Below are 12,222 nucleotides of genomic sequence, written 5' to 3' on the forward strand. Positions count from 1 at the left end.
GAACTCTCCTTGATCAGCATAATAATTACAGAGGCTAGCTTCACTATACACTTGAGCAGCTTTTTAATTTATGGGGCAGTCAGGGAAATGCTTCTGCTTCCTTCTGTTTTAAGACTGAGCTAAACAAATAACCCAGTCAAAAAATGGGCAGAAGATCTAAATAGACATTTCTCCAAAGAAGACATACAGATGGCCAATTGACACATGAAAAGATGCTCAACATTGCTAATTATTAGAGAAATGCAAATCAAACCTACAACAAGATATTACCTCACACCAGTTAGAATGGCCATCATCAAAAAGTCCACATATAATAAATGCTGAAGAGGGTGTGAAGAAAAAAGAACCCTCCTACACTGTTGGTGGGAATGTAAATTGGTATAGCCACTATGGAAAACAGTATGGAGGCTCCTTAAAAAATTAAAAAATAGAGCTATCATATGATCCAGCAATCCCACTCCTGGGCATATATCCAGAGAAAACCAGAATTCAAAAAGATACATGCACCCCAGTGTTCACAGCAGCACTATTTACAATAGCCAAGACATGGAAGCAACCTAAGTGTCCATCAACAGATAAATGGATAAAGAAGATGTGGTTCATATATACAATGGAATATTACTCAGCCATTAAAAAAAGAATGAAATAATGCCATTTGCAGCAACATGGATGGACCTAGAGATCATCATACTAAGTGAAGTAAGCCAGACAGGGAAAGACAAGTCTCACATGATGATAGTTGTACTTATATGTGGAATCTAAAAAAAAAGATACAAATGAACTTATTTACAAAACAGAAATGGACTCACAAACAGAAAACAAACTTACGGTTACCAAAAGGGAAAGGTGGGGGAGACGGATAAATTAGGAGGTTGAGATTAATACATACACACTACTATATATAAAATAGGTAACCAACAAAGACCTACTATACAACACAGGGAACTCTACTCAATATCTTGTAATAACCTATAATCGAAGAGAATGTTAAAAAAGAATATACATATTTACGTGTGAGTGTGTATATGTGTGTGTGTGTGTGTGTATAACTGAGTCACTTTACTGTAGACCTGAAACTAACACAACACTGTAAATCAACTATATTTCAATAAAAATTGTTTTTTAAAAAAAGAGTGAGCTACCTCTGAGAATAAGTGTTTTTACTGGAGAGTTAGGAGGGGCACCCACACGTGCTCTGCTCACTACAGCTCACCACGGTGGAGAGGCCCTGAAGGAGAAGAGACTCAGGGAGCCAAAGCCCAGAGTACACTACTGTCGGGCCATCACTAGAGAGTTATTTGAAGGTGGACAACCCTGAGTGGGGAAAATAGAGTGGAGAAGGGAGACGGATGAATCAAAAGGTAAGGCTGGGCTTCCCTGGTGGCGCAGTGGTTGAGAGTCTGCCTGCTGATGCAGGGGACACAGGTTTGTGCCCGGGTCCGGGAAGATCCCACATGCCGCGGAGCGGCTGGGCCCGTGAGCCATGGCCGCTGAGCCTGCACGTCCGGAGCCTGGGCTCCGCAACGGGAGAGGCCACAGCAGTGAGAGGCCTGTGTACCGCGCACAAAAAAAAAAAAAAAAAAAAAAAAAAGGTAAGGCCAACTCCTCTGAGAAGGAGCAGGACTTTCTAAGGGAAGTATGGAGGCCTGTCTGCAGGGTCAATGAAGAGGAATTTCCTCTCAAAGAGAAGGTCTGTGAGATCCCAAAGGCAATTGCTATGCATTGTGCCTCTCCTGCCCCCCAAGAAGGGTTGGAGTTAAGTGCTTTCCTTGTGGACTACGATTTAGATAATATTGGGTATTCACTTTAAATTATCTCCTTCATCTGTTGGAATTTCCTTTGTTTCGCTTACAGCAAGTTTCTCAACCTGGGATCCACGGTCCCCCAAGGGTGTATGGATAGACTTTAGAGGGTCCATGAATTTGGATGGAAAAAACTTCTATCCTTAATATTCACTAATCTCTACCTGAAATTTATTATTTCCTTCAAATATGGATATAGGCAACAGACCACAATAGTATGAGCATCTGTGACTTTGTCACCAATAGAAATCAGATATTTTGCATGTCGCATTAGTTATTGCGTATATAGTGAAATATCCTTTATGTTCATTACCACTTTAAAATTTGGGTAGTCATTAGGCCCACCGCTAGACCCTGTTGTGTAGTAAGTTAATAAAGAAGTACATCACAAATTTTTTTTAATATTCTGATAATTGTATTTCAGTACAATTTGTTGCCTTTGTAATCCAATCCGCTTGATTTTATGTATTTAAACCACTATTCTGGTAAAGAGTCCATCGCCTTCATCAAAGGGTCCATGGCACAAAAATGCTGTAAAGGTTATGAACCCTGGCCTAGAGTTTAAAATCTGGTACAACCTTACAGCTTTGTATGTAGTGCTGTCAAAGAAAGCAGGTTTGAAACTAGAGAGAGAAATGTCACGTTAATAGCCTCGTCACTCCCTACCATGATACTGCCTCCCAACACACACACACACACACACACACACACATACTCTCTCTCTCTCTCTCTCTCTCTCTCTCTCTCTCTCCATAGAAACAAGTGGGACTGCAGCCCATGAGTGCAGTGCTGAGAGCAGCAGTAAGACGACAGTTGGATGGTGTACAGCAGAGAGCAGGGAGGAGCCTCAGGACATACAGAAACCACAGGCAAGTGGATGATGGAGCAGAGGACACAACAAACTGTTCTTTTCTTTTTTTCTTTTTTTTTTTTTTTTTTGCGGTACACGGGCCTCTCACTGCTGTGGCCTCTCCTGTTGCGGAACACAGGCTCCGGATGCGCAGGCTCAGCAGCCATGGCTCACAGGCCCAGCCGCTCCGCAGCATGTGGGATCTTCCCGGACCGGGGCACGAACCTGTGTCCCCTGCATCGGCAGGCGGACTCTCAACCACTGCGCCACCAGGGAAGCCCCTCAAACTGTTCTTTTCTAAAGATACTAAAGGATGTGACTCTTAAGGGCCATAAGGAAACTGAATCTTGTGCCCTGCCATTCTAACTGATTATAATACACTTGGAAACACAAAGGGAAGAAACACATCACATGATGAAGAACACTGACATTGAGAGCCATCAGCTCAGAGTGAGGGCTACAGCAGGCTTTCACCAAGGCCATGCTCTGTTAGCACAGCAACTCTGTAGGTGGTAGTTTTATTTTTTAAAAATTATTATCTGATATATACAAAATAATCTATATCACATAAATAAAGTATAAGGAATAACGATAAATGACCTTAATGAACCCATCACCCAATGCAAGACCTAGAACATTATGAATGCCAGTGCATCTACTGTATGTTCCTACTTCTCCCATCCCTGTCTCCCCATCAGAGGAAAGCACTAGCCTGAATTTGGGATTTACTTTGCTTTATAGTTTATCATATATGTATGATTCCTCCCAAGGTATTGTTTAGTATTGTTTGTTTTTGAGCTTTATAAAAATTATGCCCAACTGCATGAAGTTTTTGGTAACTTAGTTTTTCATTCAGTATTTTGTTTCTAATAGTCAGCTATGTTCTTGCATATAACAGTGGTTAATTCTTTTTTATTCTATTGTGAAATAACAAATATCAAACTTTTTAATTTATCTATTTTCCCATCAATGAACAATTAAGGTATTCCAGTATTTTTGTATTATAAGCCATGTTGCTAAGGACATGCCTCAGGAGATTTCCTGGTTCACATGCAGAAGTATTTCTCTAGGGGTTATACCTAGAAATAAAATTGCTGGGTCAAAGAGCATATGTGTGCTCGACTTCACAAGACAGTGCCAAGTTTTATTTTCCAAAATGATTTTACCAAATGTGCACTCCCATGAACAAGGTACGTCAATTCCTATTGATCCGTGTACACACCAATACATGATATTATCAGTTTTCATAATGTACTGTTGTCTTTGCACACTAAAGATATTATACTGCTTCATCATGTAAGGGGCATAAAAGTGTCAGCAAGTGCCAAAGTTTTATCAGTACAGCTTAATTCAAGGTTATACAATGTGTTAACCTGAGTTCTCCCTGAAATGCAGAGCCTGAGACAAGGGTTTGCAGGCAAGTAATTTACTTTGGGAATTGATTTCAGAAAATAAAATTAGGGAATTTGGAAAATGGAACCAGAAAGAGAGAAAATCAATACAGGGGCATATTTCTGAGTTGGTCACAAACTGTAGGCAACTGGGGCCTTCATCTTGCTTAGACCCTCTGAGAACCTCTTAGAAGCCAACAATACTAAAATGCAGCTCCAAATTATCTAGCCAAGGATGGGAGAAAGGAGTGTTTATCCCTGGCTCCCAACCCACATTAGTCAAGGAATGACTCATGGGCCTTTGACACCCTCACATTCCATAATACCTATGTGGGTGCCAGGCAGTTCCAACAGGCCTCTGTCTTGAAACATCAAAGAAGGCTTGACGTAGAAAGTGAAATATTCACTGTGAGGCTCAGGCAAGGTCCTGTCTGGTTACACCCACATGAAACTGGTTACTGGATCAATGGCTTGACTAAAAGGTAGGCTGAAAGGATGCACAGTGAGGCACAAGATGTGCCCAATACACACAGCTAGTAAGTGGCAGAGATGGAACGCAAACACGTGTGTTTATCACAGTTCAAATAGTAGGCATTGGGCACATAGTGCGTAAACGCTGTCCACTGCCTACCCAATAGCCATCACTACCTTTCTTCTCTGCTAAGAGAACACTAATATTTCCAGGAAGCACGCAAAGATCTCTGGAATACAGCTGGCACAGTAGCTGCATGGTGCCATCACGAGCCCAGATTCCTTCTACTTTTCTATTCTGACAACTTCACTGCTGACATACATCCAAGACATCACTCTAGGGTCCAAGCTGGCTCTAGCCATCATGCCTGCATTCCAGGCTAGCAGCTGGAGGAAACAGGGCCCTCCTCCCAGCCAAGCCAACTCTCTTTAGGCAGGCTTCCTAGAAGTCCCCACACAACATAACAATTCTCACTGGCACAACTCAGTCATAGGATCACACCTTGGTGCAAGAGATGCTGGGTCACAGAGACTGCTCACTGGATGCACTGCCACCAGGAATAAAACTGCATTGTGTCCCTAAGGGAGAAGGCGAGAAAGGATATTGAGAGGCGATGAGAGGTCTCTGCCAAAGTACCCATTTAATGTGGGGCAAGTTTCTAATCTATACTTCAGTCTTCCCATTTGTAAAGTGGAAATAAAAGTACTACCTCACAAAGTTGTTATGAGGACCAAATGAGGTCATATAAATAAAACTGCACAGTTGCTGGTATGCAGAAAATGATTAATAAATGCTAGCTGGTATTAATTCACTTTGGCAAGTCATCATCATCAGGCCTGGCACTGAGCAGCACAAGCTCGATAACTGATCTTATCAGCGTCTCCGCATTTATCAGGCTTGAAGGTGCTGGATGCTGACTCACCTCTATAATGCTCATAAGTGTTTAAAGGCAGAGTGGCAGCTTAGTAATTTACAATGAGCAATATAACTTTCACACAGACCAGACAGCCTGACCAGGCTATTTGCTCCCTGAAGGCAATGGACACGGAGAATCATTAAGGTTGATTGCTGAGCATGAAATCAGGAGAAACAGAATTAGTTATACAATTCAACTATTTAATGGCATTAGGCTCAGACAGTCTATTGCATCCATCTCCACAACTGAGCTCATCTAACCTGGCGGGTCAGATGACCAAGCTGAAAATACCACAGGTAACAGTGCTGGGAGGTTTTACCAATTGTTGGCAAAATTCACCAGGAAAATGTGTGAAAACCCTGAGGGTAAACTCAAAACACTTATGGCATCAGCAAATTCATTCTGAATAGAGGCCCTACACACCTGGTATAACTTTGAAAAAGTCATAAGAAAAGGAAATGGTTTAACAAGACCCATTCTTCTGATAACAGCCCCAGAGCAAATGGGGCAGCATGAAACCTGCTTTTATCTTTAAGATCTACTGGATTACAAGTTGAATCCATTTTTTCGTTTAAAATGGAAATATTTTAGTTGCTTCATATAGAGATAAGAGAACATTTATAAAAATTAAAAACATAAAATGCTATAAATTGAGCAAACAGAAAAATAAAATGTATATATACACGTGTGCATAAAATCTCACTTGTGACAAAGTACAAAGATAATTTTTTTATCTTCTAGGCTGAACATATACCTTCTCTTGAAGCAGTTTTTCTGTAAATAGGGTACAATAAAAAGTAGGAGAGAAATGTGTTATAAAGGAAACAGTGTTAGGGACTTCCCTGGTGGCGCAGTGGTTAAGAATCCGTCTGCCAATTCAGGGGAGACAGGTACGAGCCCTGGTGCGGGAAGATCCCACATGCGGCGGAGCACCTAAGCCCGTGGGCCACAACTACTGAGCCTGCGCTCTAGAGCCCGCAAGCCACAATTACTGAAGCCTGAGCGGCTCGAGCCCGTGCTCCGCAATGAGAAGCCCGCGCACCGCAAAGATGAGTAGCCCCCGCTTGCCAAGACTAGAGAAAGCCTGTGCGCAGCAACGAAGACTACAGTGCAGCCAAACGTAAATAAATAAATATATATATTAAATAAATAAAGGAAACAGTGTTAAACTTTGGCATCAAAGTTGCTTCTCAGTCTTGGCTTCCCCTCTTGTAAGTAATGTGATCTGAACAAGTCATTTAATGTCTCTGAACTTTTTTTCCTCTGTGATAGACTGCAAAAAATAGCCCCTGTTCTTTGCCCCCTCCACATCCATCTCTTTTGTCATATAACTTTGTAGGGCCCTCCCACTCTGACTCTGGGCCTAACCATGGGGCTTGCGTTGGCTAACAGGATAAGGTGGAAGTGATGATATGCCAGTCATGAGTCGAGGCCTCAAGAGCCCTGTGTATTTCCATTTGCTCTTCCTTGCACTTCTGCTGCTGCCCTGAGGACAAGACTCGGGGTAGCCTGCTGGAGGATGAGAAACATGTGAAACTGAGTACAGGCACACCCGTTGCTCCATTCAAGGTAAGTCTAGGAATATTACTCAGTCATAAAATAGAATGAACTAATGCCATCTGCAGCAACATGGATGGACCTAGAGATATCGTACTAAGTGAAGTAAGCCAGACAGAGAAAGACAAATATATATGATATCACTTATATGTGGAATCTAGTAAAAAATGATACAAATGAACATATTTACAAAACAGAAATAGACTCACAGAACACAAATTTATGGTTACCAAAGGGGAAGGGGTAGGGAGGGATAACTTAGGAGTTTGGGATTAAAATATATACACTACTATGTATCAAATAGATAACCAACAAGGACCTACTGTATAGCACAGGGAACTATACTCAATATCTTATAATAACCTATAATGGAAGAGAATGTAGAAAAAAGTACATATATATATATATATATATATATATATATAACTGAAAAAAAGGAGTTAGCCTAGATCAGCCAATATCCAGGTAACCCCAACACATGTGAACAATCCCAGCCAAGATCAGCAAAACAGTCTAGCTCACCCCCAGCTGACCTAGACACATGAGCTTATAATACACACTTATTGTCATACACTACTGAGATTCTGTGGTTGCTTGTTATGCAGCATTATTATGGCAGTAGATAATTGACACACACACATATCTGATATATTAGAGGTTACAATGGTTAAATGAGATACTATAGGTAGAGTGACCAGCACACCAAAAAAATATATAGCTATTTTGGGGATAGGTTTCTACTTTATAAAATACAATCACATTCTTGAAATTATACCCAGGTCACTAGCATAAGTTTTGGATGTTCCTAAATCATTTAGTCTCACATTTACAGACAGTCTGCTGTTTTACTCTCGCAAGAGAAAGCCCACACGCAGCAACGAAGACCTAACGCAGCCAAAAATAAATAAATTTAAGACTCAATTAAAAGAAGAAAAGTCTAGGGATCAGCCCATAAATCTGGATTTTAAACAGCTCCCCGGGTGATTTTTAAAGTGCAACAGTTTGAGAACCACCGATAGTCTACTTCCTTCCTTTGACTGGTGAGAAATCTAAGGCACAGGATTCTGCAGTTGTTAAATTTCAATCTCTTGCTACTTGCTTAGCTGAGCTCCCTTCAGTATGTCCTCAAACCTGGTCCTTCTGTAAATATATCAGGACTCCTACTGGGAACGAGTCAAGAATCCAAGCTGGCAGTGATATATGCTCTCTTCTTTTCCTGCATCAACTTAAACGTTTTCATGTGTGCTAAGAATCATCTTAACCATTTTCTGCAGTACATCTTCCACAGTAAGGAATAGAGCAGGCGCCCGAAATTGTCAGTATCTACCACTTCTTATGTTCTTCTTGCTCCTCCTGTTAAGTTGCTCTCCAGACTCCTAGGATCCACATTAAAGACTCTGAGTTTGTGTAAACCAGAATTTCAGAGCATTGGTGCGAAACCACTAATTAGTTTTTTTTTTTTATTGGTAAACCTTTCCGCTTGTCCCTGCGAAGTTGTGAAGCTCCCAAACTCAATACTCTACTCACAGCACAACTGTTTACTGAATGTTTACTCTGTTTCAGGAGCTGGAGGATCTGACCCACACTTAATATAATGCAAACCATACAAGCTGTATATACATATATTTTTCTATATACAGAAATATATTTTTCTACCTGCAGTCTCTAAAAGCTAACACACTCTACAAAAGTCACTTAGCACCCTTAAAATACCATACCCTAGGGGGAAAATAATCCTGTTCTGAATGTGCTTTTGCTACATTAATATTTAATGCTTTGGGCTTCCCTGGTGGCGCAGTGGTTGAGAGTCCGCCTGCCGATGCAGGGGACGCGGGTTCCTGCCCCGGTTTGGGAGTGTCCCGCATGCCGCGGAGCAGCTGGGCCCGTGGGCCATGGCCGCTGAGCCTGCGCGTCCGGAGCCTGTGCTCCGCAACGGGAGAGGCCGCAGCGGTGGGAGGCCCGCGTACCGCAAAAAAACAAAACAAAACAAATTTAATGTTTTAGTTGGACCAATCATTAATATAATCACTGATTAAAACAGAATCATTTTCTTTCATGACAGTCCAGCAGAGTTGCCGGCTAACTCTCAAAAGCCATCTATAAAGCCCCTCTCCCCAGCCTCCTTCCCACTATACAAGCTAAAAAGCTAGATACTCACTTTCCTGGCCTCCCTTGCCACTAAGGACTGTTATGTGGCCCAGCTTTAGCCAGTGAAATACAAGGGAAATTCTGTTGGGGGATTTTGGGGAAAGCTATTTCTTCTCTGATAAGAGAAAGTTGCATGAGGGAAATTATTCTACCCCTTTCTACTCCGTTTTCTGCCTTTGAACATGAGATAAGGATGTAAATGTCTGGAGCTGTGAGAGCCATCTTGAAACCATGAGGGTAAGGCATTAACCCAGAACCCTGACACTGTTGCGCCACTGAGGCAACTCCAGTGATCACCTGCTGTCAGCCTTCTCTAATTTGTTAAAGCCACTTTCAGTTGACTTTTCTGTTACTTGCAGCCAAAAAAAAAAGTCACAATTAATACGTAGATGTTTTCCATATATGTCAAACTCTTATTTATTTACAATACAGTGCAGTCTGAGGATCCACACTCTGAGACTCATTGAACTTGAAGGATTATCTTCTAGCAGTGAAGAAAAAGCATGCCCAGGTGGTGTTCAAGGAATAGTAAACCCTATCTGAACTGCCAGATTCATGTATTCATCCATTCATTCAGACCGCACACACACACACACAATTTAATAGGCTCCAAGGATACACAGATTTACCCTGCCTTCCAAGAAATTTTAGTATCTTGAGCAAAACTGGTGTGCAAACCAAGAGTCACAAGATACAGAGGAGAAGAGTCACATTATCTGAAAGGTGGGAAACCTAACTCAGTTTGCGGGGCTCCCTGGGAAGAGCTTTGGGAAAAAAGGATCATCGCAGCTTCCACTTAACTCTAAAAAGTTACCCCTGTGAGCTGACTAAATGACTCAGGTTTTATCGATTTTCTTCCAAGGGGGGAGGGGGGTGAAGGTTCATTTCTATAATCACAGATTATAAACCAAATGATGATTCAGGAAAGAGCAATTTATGAGGGGCCACCCAATCAACTGCCAGAAAAGCTGCTCCCACCATCTTTCTCTCTCCCCCAAAGCTAGAGAAAGACTTGGTCTGGTGGGGGGCGAGGGGGCATATTACTTTCCTCCCATATCAGCAGGGTTGCTCATCTAGAACAGAAGAATTGTGCCGTGAATTAAGACCACCTGTTAACACTGCATCCAACCAAACAGATGATAAAGCAATCAGCCGTCAATATGAGCCACAAATGCACGCGTTCTAGGTTTTTCCTCTGCTACTTTTAAGCAAAAAAGGACAGCAGCAATTGGTACCTATTTAATGGTCACAGAAACACTTGCGCTTAATGGTAGAGAAAGGGGAAAGCACCCTCCCCGCGGTGATTTTTCTAAAGGCAATTAATGGAAGCATTCCCCCTCCCACGCCCCCGCCACCCCCAGCCACAAGCACTGCTAGAGAAAAAGGAAAACTAAGATGTAGCTTTGCATTCTTAAATCCTTATAAAGAAAGAGTGCTCATTGATTTTCTTGCAAAGGAAATAATAGGTTTTGAAGCATCTCAGAAAATAAGACCGGCGGTAACCTCCTAAAATTTTCCTGGAATACAATACATTCAAAATAAAATATTCAAGAGAGTCCTTCAGTGAATTGTTTCAACATGATCGTGGCATTCACATTAACTGTGCCTCCGGAACACTGTGAGTCGGTCAATGGTGCCGAGATTGATATGCAGCAACTGCGGTTACCTTACAGCTCTGGCACGTCCTGGGCTGGGGAGGCTTGTTCCAAGATCCCAACTCAGGCTACAGTAAAACATCTGCCACCTCGCCGAGAATGAGGAAACCGCCCTGGCAAGGGATTCCAGCTCAGCCTTCCAGCTTTCTTGCCACCTCCGCCCCCCAAACGCCACCTCTGAGAATCACCCAGGAAGAAAGTGGGGGAGGAGGGCGACACAAGAAACAAATAGAACATTCCTAGCCCCATAAACGCCGCATCCGGACATTTGAAGATACCCGGGAAATTAAGAATATGGCCCCAGAGTTTGGCTTGTTTGGGGTCTGGGCATGGATTTGATCTTCTCTGTTGCGTTTTAAAAATCGAACTTTCAGTCTCCAACGGACAGAACCAAAGGGTGGAAGCAAAGGCAAACCGAGACACAGACTGGGAGACCCCCCCTCCCCCCGAGTCACCCAAGCATCCAAAGACGAGAAACTTACCTGACCGTCACCTAGACGGAAAGGCGGCTGGTCCAGCCTCAGTAGGGCGCCGGGATCCAGAGGTGAGTCGCTGAAGCTGGAGATGAAAGCAGACCCCAGGCGGGAGGCGAAGTCCCGCTCCGAACCCGGGGAAGCCGAGTGACTCACGCGCTCGGCGCCCGCCTCTTGCGCCGCGCGCCCCTTGCGCCGCCCGCCCCCAGCAGGCACCTGGTCGGAGCGCTGGGGGGCGTCTCCAGCCGCCCTTAAGCACAGCGCCCTCTGCCCGACGCCCCTAGGCGGCAGCGCCAGAGCCCACCCAGCGGAAGCCGCGCCAGGCACAGCCCACCCCTCGAAACGACCGCTGCAGGACGAGCGCCTCCGTCGTGGATCTCCCCTCTCCGCCGCCACCCCGGGACCCGCTGCCCCTGGGCTGCCCATCTGAGCTCAACACACCGTCCGTGTGCCATCTGGACACGGCATTGCCAAGGCTCTCCCCCAGGCGGTGCCGGCCGGCTCCGGGGACGCACCACCAGCCCGGCACGGCCCCCCTACCCTGCCCTGCCCCCCTCGGTGTCCCCATTGTGGTGGCGCCAGAACCGACCCAGCCCAGAAACGAGCACAGCTGGCGCCTCAAGATCCCAGGTGTATCCTTTCCTTTAGGCCTCCCCTCTCCACGGACCCTTATCTTGCCCCCAGGGCTGCCCATCCCACACACTTTCCACCTGCCTGCTGGATTTGGCAATGCCCAGGCCCTCTCACAGTTGGTGTCTATGACTGGGGACCCCCTACTGCCCACCACAGCCAATGCACAAATGACTCCCATATGCTTGGAGTCCCCTGCCTTGCAGAGGTGGCTATGAACGAACCTCTACCCTCTCAGATCCTCCAGGGTCCTGGAAGAGCGCAGGGGGGATGATGGGACCCTGGTGCAAGGGGGCACCCTCCTATTCTGACTTGGGGTGGGAAGAGC

The 12,222-nt window shown here is 44.2% G+C and overlaps 1 protein-coding gene across 7 annotated transcripts in view; it reads right to left on the reverse strand.

Annotated features, from left to right (window-relative positions):
- The window catches only part of SYTL5 (synaptotagmin like 5), a 258,849-nt gene extending 247,452 nt beyond the window's left edge, over positions 1-11,397 (reverse strand). For all 7 annotated transcript variants that reach the window (XM_081222095.1, XM_081222094.1, XM_081222097.1 and 4 more), the window contains exon 1: positions 11,274-11,397. The gene's annotated coding sequence lies outside the window, so the exon portion shown is untranslated. The remainder of the gene's footprint in view (positions 1-11,273) is intronic.
- Positions 11,398-12,222: the final 825 nt, after the last annotated feature.

This window comes from Mesoplodon bidens (genome assembly GCF_964165515.1).
Source record: "Mesoplodon bidens genome assembly, chromosome: X".
Taxonomy (NCBI): domain Eukaryota; kingdom Metazoa; phylum Chordata; class Mammalia; order Artiodactyla; family Ziphiidae; genus Mesoplodon; species Mesoplodon bidens.